Below are 12,853 nucleotides of genomic sequence, written 5' to 3'. Positions count from 1 at the left end.
AGATCCTCACACCACTCTAGCTCAGAAAGACCCATCAGGATATGCAGAGCACACATCAGCTCTCTTTGTGTGACTGTCTACGGTGATTTTGCAAACGGCCCAACTGTCATTTCAACACAGATGCGTATTTCACAGACAGGCAGATGCACAGAATGGCTAATCAAGAAAATGCCCAATTTTTCGAAAGTGGCATTTTCAAAATTACAATTTAAAAACCAGCTTCACCAAAAGACGTATTTTTAAATTGTGAGATCAGAGACCCCACAACACCATCTATCTGTTCCCAATGGAAAATTACACTTAAAAGATCTTTCAAGGCAATCCCTAAGTTACACTATGGTAGAGATAATCCTTGCAACAGTGAAAACTGAATTTAGCAGTATTTCACTATATGGACATGTAAAACACACCAGTACATGTCCTACCTTTTATAAAGGTTGCACCCTGTCCATGGGGCTGCCTTCGGCCTACCTTAGGGATGACTTACATGTAGTGAAAGAGAAGGTTTGGGCCTTGCATATGGGTGTACTTGCCAGGTCGAAATGCCAGTTTAATACTGCACACACGGGCACTGCAATGCAGGCCTGAGACGTGTTTGCAGGGCTACTCATGTGGATGGAACAACCAGGCCCACTAGTAGCATTTGATTTACAGGCCCTGGGCACCCCTGGGGCACTATACTAGGGACTTGCTAGTAAATCAAATTTGTCAACCAGGGATAAATCAACCACCAATACCATTTAGTGAGGGCACACTTGCACTTTAGCACTGGTTAATAGTGGTAAACGGCCCAGCACTATAAAGCCAGCAAAAACGAAATTCAGCACGGTATCAAAAACAGGTGGTCAGAAGCAAAAGGTTTGGTAATAACTGTAGGAGGCTGGACTGGCTTGTAGTGAGTACCAAGGGGTACTTGCACCTTGCACCAGGCCCAGTTATCCCTTATTAGTGTATAGGGTGTCTAGCAGCTTAGGCTGATAGATAATGGTAGCTTAGCAGAGCAGCTTAGGCTGAACTAGGAGACGTGTGAAGCTACTACAGTACCACTTAGTGTCATATGCACAATATCATAAGAAAACACAATACACAGTTATACTAAAAATAAAGGTACTTTATTTTTATGACAATATGCCAAAGTATCTTAGAGTGTACCCTCAGTGAGAGGATAGGAAATATACACAAGATATATATACACAATAGCAAAAATATGCAGTATAGTCTTAGAAAACAGTGCAAACAATGTATAGTTACAATAGGATGCAATGGGGAAACATAGGGATAGGGGCAACACAAACCATATACTCCAAAAGTGGAATGCGAACCACGAATGGACCCCAAACCTATGTGACCTTGTAGAGGGTCGCTGGGACTATTAGAAAATAGTGAGAGTTAGAAAAATAACCCTCCCCAAGACCCTGAAAAGTGAGTGCAAAGTGCACCAAAGTTCCCCTAAGGACAAAATAGTCGTGTTAGAGGGAAAATGCAAGGAAAACACAAATCAGCAATGCAACAACGATGGATTCCTGACTGAGGGTACCTGTGGAACAAGGGGACCAAGTCCAAAAGTCACAAGCAGCTCGGAGATGGGCAGATGCCCAAGAAATGCCAGCGGTTGGTGCAAAGAAGCTCTTACTAGGCTGAAGAACTGTGAATACTGCAGGAACGACAAGGGCTAGAGACTTCCCCTTTGGAGGATGGATCCCCCACGCCTTGGAGAGTCGTGCAGAAGTGTTTTCCCGCCGGATGGACGCCAACAAGCCTTGCTACACGCAAATCGTGCGTTTGGCGTTTTTGGACGCTGCTGGGGCCCAGGAGGGACCAGGAGGTCGCAAATTGGACCTGCAGAGAGAGGGGACGTCGAGCAAGACAAAGAGCCCTCACTGAAGCAGGTAGCACCCGGAGAAGTGCCAGAAACAGGCACTACGAGGATGCGTGAAACGGTGCTCGCCGAAGTTGCACAAAGGAGTCCCACGTCGCCGGAGACCAACTTAGAAAGTCGTGCAATGCAGGTTAGAGTGCCGTGGACCCAGGCTTGGCTGTGCACGAAGGATTTCCGCCGGAAGTGCACAGGGGCCGGAGTAGCTTGCAAAATCGCGGTTCCCAGCAATGCAGCCCAGCGAGGTGAGGCAAGGACTTACCTCCACCAAACTTGGGCTGAAGAGTCACTGGACTGTGGGGGTCACTTGGACGGTGTCGCTGGATTCGAGGGACCTCGCTCGTCGTGCTGAGAGGAGACCCAAGGGACCGGTAATGCAGCTTTTTGGTGCCTGCGGTTGCAGGGGGAAGATTCCGTCGACCCACGGGAGATTTCTTCGGAGCTTCTGGTGCAGAGAGGAGGCAGACTACCCCCACAGCATGCACAAGCAGGAAAACAGTCGAGAAGGCGGCAGGATCAGCGTTACAGAGTTGCAGTAGTCGTCTTTGCTACTATGTTGCAGGTTTGCAGGCTTCCAGCGCGGTCAGCGGTCGATTCCTTATCAGAAGGTGAAGAGGGAGATGCAGAGGAACTCGGCTGAGCTCATGCATTCGTTATCTAAAGTTTCCCCAGAGACAGAGACCCTAAATAGCCAGAAAAGAGGGTTTGGCTACCTAGGAGAGAGGAAAGGCTACTAACACCTGAAGGAGCCTATCAGCAGGAGTCTCTGACGTCACCTGGTGGCACTGGCCACTCAGAGCAGTCCAGTGTGCCAGCAGCACCTCTGTTTCCAAGATGGCAGAGGTCTGGAGCACACTAGAGGAGCTCTGGACACCTCCCAGGGGAGGTGCAGGTCAGGGGAGTGGTCACTCCCCTTTCCTTTGTCCAGTTTCGCGCCAGAGCAGGGGCTAAGGGGTCCCTGAACCGGTGTAGACTGGCTTATGCAGAATTGGGCACATCTGTGCCCAACAAAGCATTTCCAGAGGCTGGGGGAGGCTACTCCTCCCCTGCCTTCACACCATTTTCCAAAGGGAGAGGGTGTCACACCCTCTCTCAGAGGAAGTTCTTTGTTCTGCCATCCTGGGCCAGGCCTGGCTGGACCCCAGGAGGGCAGATGCCTGTCTGAGGGGTTGGCAGCAGCAGCAGCTGCAGTGAAACCCCAGGAAGGGCAGTTTGGCAGTACCAGGGTCTGTGCTACAGACCACTGGGATCATGGAATTGTACCAACAATGCCAGGATGGCATAGAGGGGGCAATTCCATGATCATAGACATGTTACATGGCCATATTCGGAGTTACCATGGTGAAGCTACATATAGGTAGTGACCTATATGTAGTGCACGCGTGTAATGGTGTCCCCGCACTCACAAAGTTCAGTGAATTGGCTCTGAACAATGTGGGGGCACCTTGGCTAGTGCCAGGGTGCCCTCACACTAAGTAACTTTGCACCTAACCTTTACCAGGTAAAGGTTAGACATATAGGTGACTTATAAGTTACTTAAGTGCAGTGTAAAATGGCTGTGAAATAACGTGGACGTTATTTCACTCAGGCTGCAGTGGCAGGCCTGTGTAAGAATTGTCAGAGCTCCCTATGGGTGGCAAAAGAAATGCTGCAGCCCATAGGGATCTCCTGGAACCCCAATACCCTGGGTACCTCAGTACCATATACTAGGGAATTATAAGGGTGTTCCAGTAAGCCAATGTAAATTGGTAAAAATGGTCACTAGCCTGTCAGTGACAATTTGGAAGTAATGAGAGAGCATAACCACTGAGGTTCTGGTTAGCAGAGCCTCAGTGAGACAGTTAGGCACCACACAGGGAACATATACAAGCACACCTATGAGCACTGGGGCCCTGTGTGACAGGGTCCCAGTGACACATACATATAGGCCACAAACCTATGAGCACTGGGGTCCTGACCAGCAGGATCCCAGTGACACAAAGCAACCATACTGAAAACATAGTGTTTTCACTATGAGCACTGAGGCCTGGCTATCAGGATCCCAGTGAGACAGTGAAAACAGTGACAAACATCCTGACATACACTCACAAACAGGCCAAAAGTGGGGGTAACAAGGCTAGAAAGAGGCTACCTTCTCACAATAACTCTGCAAAAAGGGCCATTTTCAACAGGGGTATATAATTTATTCAGTCTAACAATATGCATTGTTACAGTTATTCATTGTTATGGTAATACTTCTTGTTCACGTGATTTTCATAGGATTAGCACATAATAAATACTATATCAAGGTTTGTGTATTGATTTTTTTGGAGTCCATACCCCTGATCTTCAACCCTGTAGATATGTTAGATCCACTGGCGGTTCTCTAAGTTCTGAACACTGCTTTACTCCTATAAGTACAACTATGAGAAAAGGGTGGGAAATACATGTCAATTTTACTTTTCTTCATAAAGATGTGTTCTACCTTTAAGATCTAGAGAAATCTGCCCTGGTCTGACAGAGAAAAATGTTGATCTCATGATATTATTAGCTACAAACTGGTCCTTGAGAGAATTACACAACTTTTAAGATGCAGCAAACCCCTGAAGACAGTTAGAGACAAGCGTACTGCCTGGCCAAGTTGCAACAATATAGCATCAGTACTGTGACTAGGCCAGGTGTTTGATCTATTATAGATGTAATAATCCAGTACAGTGCAAAATGGATGTTTACAATTATTTCCAGAAATGTTTTCTTTGTGTTCCTGAAGCATAACTTATTTTGTGATTCGTTGCAAGCATACGTAAAAACGGAGATTAAAGACAGCAATGGGCAGCAAACCTCTAAATCTGCAAACACTTTCAAATTTAACCAGCACTGCCTGCTGTCCCCTCAAGGGACGGGTTCCAAATTCCAAAAAGCCACATAATGAGAGTCATCAAGGAGAAAATGTATCCATTCAAACGAACACTTTCTGTCCCTCTCTTCATATGCTGAAAGTTTTTCCTGGCAAAGTGGAAGTTGTCTGCTAATGACTACAGTTAGCGAATAGAAATCAAACGGAATGCAAATGGAATCTAAATGCCATTTGCTGTTGGTAACCAATCAAATACTCTGGGACTGGATGATCAGCCACAAAGCATTTCTACATACAAAGCACACGTGGTGTGCGTGATGCCCTATTGAATTCCTCTTTGATTTGTGACTTGCGAAATCTGCATTGCTGACATATAGAAAATCTATATGGTACCAATGGTACTATGACCTTAAATTCAGCATGGAGGACAGACGGGGATTTCTGGCTGCAGTATACCTTCTTTTGAAAGCTCTGGATATGCATGTAGTGTGAGCCAGACAGCTATGCAAATGGTAAAGGACCATAATTGATGGTCAAGGCTTAGTGTAATCAGGGGAGAAAAAGAGCCGGAATAGTGGCTAGTGCTTTATGCAACTGCCGAAGTAGGATTGATATTCCTTTCACTTTCTAGATGGCAACTTCTTTGGATAGGGAATAGACACCTCCGTGATTTTAGGTCCTTTTGACTGTTGGAGAAGAAAAGGATGCAGAGCCTTTTAGGAGACTCACAAAATAGGTCCCTCTATTTAAATCCTTCGTGGACATATGGGGGCCTTCTAAATTAATGGATGGGCATAGGCTGCCTGCTCTTAACGCCAATACTTAGCATGACTTGAAGGGAAACCATTAAAAGGAATATGCATACGTAGAAAAAGATTATAGACCTACAATTCTAAGGAAACCTATGGCGAGCCTAGCCCCTCTAATACTCCTGAGTTTATGACTGTATGTTTAATCTGATTTTGAAAGAACATGATTTCGAGGCACTTTACATAATAGCGCCATGATAGTGTGTGGAATGTAGTATAATGTAGTGTGGCCAAGAGTCAATCTAAATCCTGGAAAGTGCCAGTGCAAGGGATAGAGAAATAAGAAATAGAAGGATTTGCTGAATCCTGGAGGGACGATTCTAATGAAAGATCTACTAACAGAAATATTTTTACCATGCACATATATTTTATGTATATAAACTTTCATATGTCTCTTAACCTCTTAGCTGCTGGGCCTCCCCCCACCCCTAGTGCTGAGCACTTTTTTGGCTATTTGGGGTAGTTCACGCTTAGGCCTTCATAACTTTTTGTCCACATAAGCTATCCATGCCAAATTGGCGTCCTTTTTTTCCCAACATCCTAGGGATTCTAATGGTACCCAGAGTTTGTGGTTTCCCCTGGAGGAGACCAAGAAATTAGCCAAAATACAGTGAAAATTTAGATTTTTTTCAAAAAAATGGGGAAAAAGGGCTGCCGAGAAGGCTTGTGTTTTTTTCCCTGAAAATGGCATCAACAAAGGGTTTCTGGTGCTAAAATAACCATCTTCGCACCTTTCAGGAACGGGCAGACTTGAATCAGAAAACCACACTTTGCAACACAATTTTGGCATTTTACCAGGACATATCCCATTGTTACTATTTTTGGTGCTTTCAGCCTCCTTCCAGTTAGTAACAGGAATGGGTGTGAAACCAATGTTGAATCCCAGACAGCTAAACATTTCTGAAAAGTAGACAAAATTCTGAATTCAGCAAGGGGTCATTTGTGTAGATCTTACAAGGTTTTCCTACAGAAAATAACAGCTAAAATAAAAACATATTGAAAGTGAGCTGAAAGAAACTGCCATTTTTCTCCATGTTTTACTCTGTAACTTTTTCCTGTAATATCAGATTTTTTAAAGCAATATACTGTTACGTGTGCTGGACTCTTCCGGTTGTGAGGATATATAGGGCTTGTAGGTTTATCAAGATCCCTAGGTACCCAGAGCCAATAAATGAGCTGCACCTTGCAATGGGTTTTCATTCTATACCGGGTATACAGCAATTCATTTGCTGAAATATAAAGAGTGAAAAATAGGTATCAAGCAAACCTTTGTATTTCCAAAATGGGCATAAGATAAGGTGTTGAGAAGCAGTGGTTATTTGCACATCTCTGGATTCCGGGGTGCCCATACTAGCATGTGAATTACAGGCCATTTCTCAAATAGACGTCTTTTTTACACACTGTCTTACATTTGGAAGGAAAAAATGTAGAGAAAGACAAGGGGCAATAACACTAGTTTTGCTATTCTGTGTTCCCCCAAGTTTCCCGATAAAAATGGTACCTCACTTGCGTGGGTAGGCTTAATGCTCGCGACAGGAAACGCAACATGGACACATCACATTTTTACATTGAAATCTGATGTGTTTTTTGCAAAGTGCCTAGCTGTAGATTTTGGCCTTTAGCTCAGCCGGCACCTAGGGAAACCTAGCAAACCTTGGCATTTTTTAAAACTAGACACCTAGGGGAATCCAAGATGAGGTGACTTGTGGTGCTCTGACCAGGTTCTGTTACCCAGAATCATTTGCAAACCTCAATATTTGGCTAAAAAAATACATTTTCCTCACATTTCGGTGACAGAAAGTTCTGGAATCTGAAAGGAGCCACAAATTTCCTTCCACTCAGCGTTTCCCCAAGTCTCCCGATAAAAATGGTACCTCACTTGTGTGGGTAGGCCTAGCGCCCGCGACAGGAAATGCCCCAAAACACAACGTGGACACATCCCATTTTTTGACAGAAAACAGAGGTGTTTTTTGAAGAGTCCCTACCTGTAGATTTTGGCCTCTAGCTCAGCCGGCACCTAGGGAAACCTACCAAATCTGTGCATTTTTTAAAACTAGAGACCTAGGGGAATCCAAGATGGGGTGACTTGTGGGGCTCTGACCAGGTTCTGTTACCCAGAATCCTTTGCAAACCTCAAAATCTGGCTCAAAAAACACATTTTCCTCATATTTCGGTGACAGAAAGTTCTGGAATCTGAAAGGAGACACAAATTTCCTTCCACTCAGCGTTTCCCCAAGTCTCCCGATAAAAATGGTACCTCACTTGTGTGGGTAGGCCTGGTGCCCGCGACAGGAATAGATCACACAACGGTCAATGTTGGTCCTTACATGAGGCAGCTGTTGACCCTGGGGTGATCCATTCCTGACGCAGGAACTCGGTGTAGGCACTCAAGTGGGGTAGTGTTTTTACCAGGATAGGTGAGGAATCACTGCGTGGTAGGAATTTTGTGGATCCCAGCATATTCCTGTAGTTTGTGTGACAGAAATGCGAGAAAAATAGAGTTTTTATTCAACATTTCAGCTTTGCAGGGTATTCTGGGTAAGAAAACTTTAGGGAATCCACACAAGTCACACCTCTGTGGACTCCCCCATATGTCTAGTTTCCAGAAATGTTTGGGTTTAATGTGTTTCTCTATATGGCCGCCGAACCCAGGACCAAAAACACAGGTGCCTGCCTTACAAAACCAGTTTGTTTTGCGATAGATAATTTTGATGTCTCCACAATACGATTTGGGCGGTGGAATTTGGGGCTGAACTAAATTGGGGAGCTCCCAAGAGAGCACTCTCTCTCTCTCTCTCTCTGCTTGCCGCCGCATTCACCTGCTCTCTGGGTTGGGCTAACCCACTATTACCCCGTTGCACAGACTGTGCTTGCGAAGGGACAGCAGGACTGTCCTCATCGCCTCCCTCATAATTTACTGGAAGAGGAGTTATTGAATGGGACTCCTCCGACTGAAAAATCACTCCCAGAGTCTGCGCCATAGTCCTATCCCTCAGATGCTGTCTCAGTATCTGATGTCTCAGTCTCTGATCCTATGTCAGAGCTGTCCTCTATAACCCGAGTGACGGCAGCAGTCATCCATCAAGATGCCATCTCTGCTATTGGCTAAACTGTTGCTCTAAAACACTAGCCTACGTAGACAGTCACAAAATCGATGGTGTGTGTGAGATACGTACAACAGTAGAGGCCACCATACCTGCGCTTCTTCCCTCAATCAGCACGTTCTTTCAAGACACTCAAAAAACACCTTGACACATACCCTTCATCACAGTCTTTAGCACCTCCTGCGCCCAGTCCAACAATCATTATTGGTGCTCCCACTCCCTCCTCCTCGGATTCCCTCATTACCACCCAGCAAAAGTGCCCTTCATCTCTCCATAGCCGCCCTCCACCCCGCACATACATTTCATTTGTATTATAGCGCAGGTAATGGCTGATTTTACTAATGTACTCAGCTATTTACATAAAATACAGATTTGCTCTTTGCAGTAGGCATATAAACCTTCTGCACTTCTTTATGGCACTAAAACTGCCACTAGACAAGTCTGACCCTTTTGTAGCAGAAACATAATCACAATACTTACTTGACTTTTTTATTGCTGCCTAAAAGCTACAGTTGAAAAGCGTCAGTTGAAGTACGTGCATTGCTTTGAAGACGCAAGCTGCAACTGCAAGACAAATATATATATATATACAGGGAGTGCAGAATTATTAGGCAAGTTGTATTTTTGAGGATTAATTTTATTATTGAACAACAACCATGTTCTCAATGAACCCAAAAAACTCATTAATATCAAAGCTGAATATTTTTGGAAGTAGTTTTTAGTTTGTTTTTAGTTTTAGCTATGTTAGGGGGATATCTGTGTGTGCAGGTGACTATCACTGTGCATAATTATTAGGCAACTTAACAAAAAAAAATATATACCCATTTCAATTATTTATTATTACCAGTGAAACCAATATAACATCTCAACATTCACAAATATACATTTCTGACATTCAAAAACAAAACAAAAACAAATCAGTGACCAATATAGCCACCTTTCTTTGCAAGGACACTCAAAAGCCTGCCATCCATGGATTCTGTCAGTGTTTTGATCTGTTCACCATCAACATTGCGTGCAGCAGCAACCACAGCCTCCCAGACACTGTTCAGAGAGGTGTACTGTTTTCCCTCCCTGTAAATCTCACATTTGATGATGGACCACAGGTTCTCAATGGGGTTCAGATCAGGTGAACAAGGAGGCCATGTCATTAGATTTCCTTCTTTTATACCCTTTCTTGCCAGCCACGCTGTGGAGTACTTGGACGCGTGTGATGGAGCATTGTCCTGCATGAAAATCATGTTTTTCTTGAAGGATGCAGACTTCTTCCTGTACCACTGCTTGAAGAAGGTGTCTTCCAGGAACTGGCAGTAGGACTGGGAGTTGAGCTTGACTCCATCCTCAACCCGAAAAGGCCCCACAAGCTCATCTTTGATGATACCAGCCCAAACCAGTACTCCACCTCCACCTTGCTGGCGTCTGAGTCGGACTGGAGCTCTCTGCCCTTTACCAATCCAGCCACGGGCCCATCCATCTGGCCCATCAAGACTCACTCTCATTTCATCAGTCCATAAAACCTTAGAAAAATCAGTCTTGAGATATTTCTTGGCCCAGTCTTGACGTTTCAGCTTGTGTGTCTTGTTCAGTGGTGGTCGTCTTTCAGCCTTTCTTACCTTGGCCATGTCTCTGAGTATTGCACACCTTGTGCTTTTGGGCACTCCAGTGATGTTGCAGCTCTGAAATATGGCCAAACTGGTGGCAAGTGGCATTGTGGCAGCTGCACGCTTGACTTTTCTCAGTTCATGGGCAGTTATTTTGCGCCTTGGTTTTTCCACACGCTTCTTGCGACCCTGTTGACTATTTTGAATGAAACGCTTGATTGTTCGATGATCACGCTTCAGAAGCTTTGCAATTTTAAGAGTGCTGCATCCCTCTGCAAGATATCTCACTATTTTTGACTTTTCTGAGCCTGTCAAGTCCTTCTTTTGACCCATTTTGCCAAAGGAAAGGAAGTTGCCTAATAATTATGCACACCTGATATAGGGTGTTGATGTCATTAGACCACACCCCTTCTCATTACAGAGATGCACATCACCTAATATGCTTAATTGGTAGTAGGCTTTCGAGCCTATACAGCTTGGAGTAAGACAACATGCATAAAGAGGATGATGTGGTCAAAATACTCATTTGCCTAATAATTCTGCACTCCCTGTATATATATATATATATATATATATATATATATATATATAAAAGAAAAGATGTCCTGATCTGCGTGTTACGGCGCACTTAATTCTCCGGTGGTGCTGGTTTTCCTGGGGGCCGATCACAGCCCCCAGGGAAACCACACACGTATTGACAAAAATGATTATATATATATATATATATATATATATATATACATAGATATATCTATAGATAGATCTATATATATATATATATACACATATATCTATATATATCTATAGATCTATCTACATAGATATATCTACCTATATATATATAGATCTATGTTTTTTTTAGTTGTTGTATGGTTTCCTTGGGGAAACAGCTACTTACACATTGTAAAATTTAAAAGTACCCTTTGGTACCCAGAGAATTGTTTCTGCAAAGAATTAAGACGAATAAGCACCAATTTCTGCCTTAAGTACTTTTTTTTTGTAAAATGTGATTTTTACTGTTAACACATTTTGGACAAATGAAAAATTGCATGCATCTCAAGTACAAATGTGCTTGTGTCGAAATGTACAGGAGCCAGAAGGCAGTGCAGCAAGAAAGCTAAAGGGTGCTGCTGCACCTAATGAGAAAATGGAAAGGCATGGTTGTTGTCACTGGCATGGAACCGGGGCACTGTTCAGACCCGAAATCTGTTTTGCTTTAGGTGATTACCATCAAATATATCGCAATGGTTAGCTGTATTTCACCAGGTCTCCTTTTGATGTATTGATAGTTGTGAAGTTACCGAAAGAATGTTACCTATACATTCATCATGTTGGTCTTTTTATGCACGTTGCAGTCAGAGACTTGTTCTCTTGATTTTAACTCAACAAGCATATGCCTATGTGGTGAAAAGCTGGAGTTTGTCGTCGTGTCTCATTTAATTGAATATTTCCCACGCAGTTTTGCATTGTTTTTAAAAACATAGGTGTCACCTGTCCCTTCTGCCAGTGGTTTGACTTATAGTCGACACCAGATGCATACTGGACGTTTTCAGCATCTTAACTGAAGGGCTTACTTGTGATAAGTCACAGCAGGCACTTATTTATGAAGGCTAAACGCTATAACAGCTTGAAGGCTCCACACAAAATATTGGGCCTCTAGTTCGACTTGGAGAAATAAAACTCAACGAAAGAGATGAATGAAAGACAGGTAAGAGAGAGAGAAACAAAATGATGGCCATTTTAAGGAAAACCTGGCCACAGAACGAATTATCGAGTTAAGGTAATTCGAGAACTTTGTAATGTCAGTGCTAAGACAGTCTGCCAAGATTCTTTAACCATGCTATAAAGAGTGTTTCTCATTACCCATCATCTATAGTGGTGTTGAAAACCTACATGCGTTATGTCAACAAGTTACTACAGGTATCAAAGCACTGCTTTTTACGAATGGAATTTAGAAGAGCAAGGATTTGACTCGTGTAGACGTCCAGGTACGATAGCTATTACTGGATCACTACCGGAAGTAAGAATACATCCCTGGTCACCTGAAAGGGAACTGGTATACCCCCTTGTAAAATAGTCTGCAAAACTGAAAGCATAACATAACGATCGGGTCTCAAGGTTCTGCGATGAGCACATTACCTAGTATCACCTTCAGTCAGGATGTTCATGCTGGCCTTAGTGCGCCTGAATTCCTGTTTAAGCAATTTAGTATTCTACTACCTGGATTGGCACAGTTTGCCGTGTGTAAAGATGTTTATCAACTCGTGTTACATGTTAAATCTGGACCTCTAGAACTTTCTAACCTAGCCATTGTCAGGGAACGATTAGAGCCTTTATTTCTAAACTCACTTGGGCACTAATGTGTAGTATGGCCTGGATGCAGACTCTGGGAAAGGGGGGCCTGGAAGCACGTTAGGACTAAAATAAAATAAAACAAAACAAAACTATGGCCTCCTCACCTTTTTACCAGTATGGGGTAACCTACTTCAGAAGACTGACGACCAGGAGACCTATCTATCTTGAAAATTGATAGGTTGGGGAGCAACCTTTTAATATTTTGACAACTAAAGAACTGAGATCGATATTGGATAGAGACTCAATGGGGTTGACCGTTTTAGGCCTCTGCT

Source organism: Pleurodeles waltl, chromosome 5 (genome assembly GCF_031143425.1).
Source record: "Pleurodeles waltl isolate 20211129_DDA chromosome 5, aPleWal1.hap1.20221129, whole genome shotgun sequence".
NCBI classification, from domain to species: domain Eukaryota; kingdom Metazoa; phylum Chordata; class Amphibia; order Caudata; family Salamandridae; genus Pleurodeles; species Pleurodeles waltl.
The sequence above is the reverse complement of the archived record's forward strand: the minus strand, read 5'-3'. Positions refer to the sequence as shown.